Genomic DNA, 1,143 nt, shown 5'->3' on the forward strand with positions numbered 1-1,143 from the left:
CTATTGAAGTTCCAATCATTTCTACCTTGGCAGTGTTTTGTAGCTTCCATTAGGTTGTTGGTCCCTCATTTTCATTTGACTCTGGGATTTTTAAATTTCCTCTCTGATTTCTTCAGTGATCCACTATTTATTTTAAAATGTTTCAAATATCCCAGGATTTCTGTGGCTTCTCTTGTTGAATCAAAAAAGCCTATGAATGTCATTTTATTTTCAAAATAACTAAAATGAAAGGAAAACAAAGGATGCAGATGAAATTACACCATGATGCTTATGTGGATCCAGTGTAATTATACAGATCCATATAAAAGAAAAGAGACAGGAAGATTGAGTCAGAATCAGACAGCAGGAGTGAAACTGTGGGGTAAAGGCTTCATATGCCATTTCCAGCCTTGAAAATGGGAAGGAGCTAGAATGTTTGCTGCCCCAAAAGGGATAAAGGGAGATTATTTTATCTTGGATTTTCCAGAAAAGAACGATGCCCCCTTGTCACCCTGATTTCAGTCTCGTCAGTTAGTAAAGTACTATTAGGAGTTATTTGTTATGACAACAAACAGGAAATCCATGGGGTATTTTGAGAGTGTGGTAAGCAAGCAGTAATTGAACGAATAAATGTCTTTGGAAATAGAAAAAAGTAGAGTCAGGACAAAATTTGTCTAGTCAGCTTTTGAAAAGCCTAGATTTTTGTCAATAACAGTTTCAAAATAAATGTAAACATGAATATTGGTAGTGGTCCCAGGTGAGAATCATGGTGGAATTAAAACTTGTCAGGTTAGAGAATACATAAATATTAGGAATAGACTGTGGGTAAAAAGATAAAATGAGCATTACCTGTGGATGTAGATGGCAGTGGGTGAAGTGTTAAGGGAGACAGACTTTCTAGAAGAACAGCCTCTCTACATAGTGGTAAGAAGCTCAGCCCAAGTATACAGCATGGATATGTAGCCATTATGATGTTGCATGCTTAGCAGAGATTTCTCAGCTGAGTCTTAAAGTTTTATCCTTATTACTTCTTTCTGAATGTCGAAGTGTATGAGAAAGGCAGGCTGAAGCCAGGACTGTTAACCAACATGGAACTAGAAAATTCAAAAAGTCCTGTCTAAATGCGTTTCTTAGTGTGTGTGTGTGTGTGTGTGTGTGTGTGTG

Source organism: Mastomys coucha, unplaced genomic scaffold (assembly GCF_008632895.1).
Source record: "Mastomys coucha isolate ucsf_1 unplaced genomic scaffold, UCSF_Mcou_1 pScaffold16, whole genome shotgun sequence".
Taxonomy (NCBI): domain Eukaryota; kingdom Metazoa; phylum Chordata; class Mammalia; order Rodentia; family Muridae; genus Mastomys; species Mastomys coucha.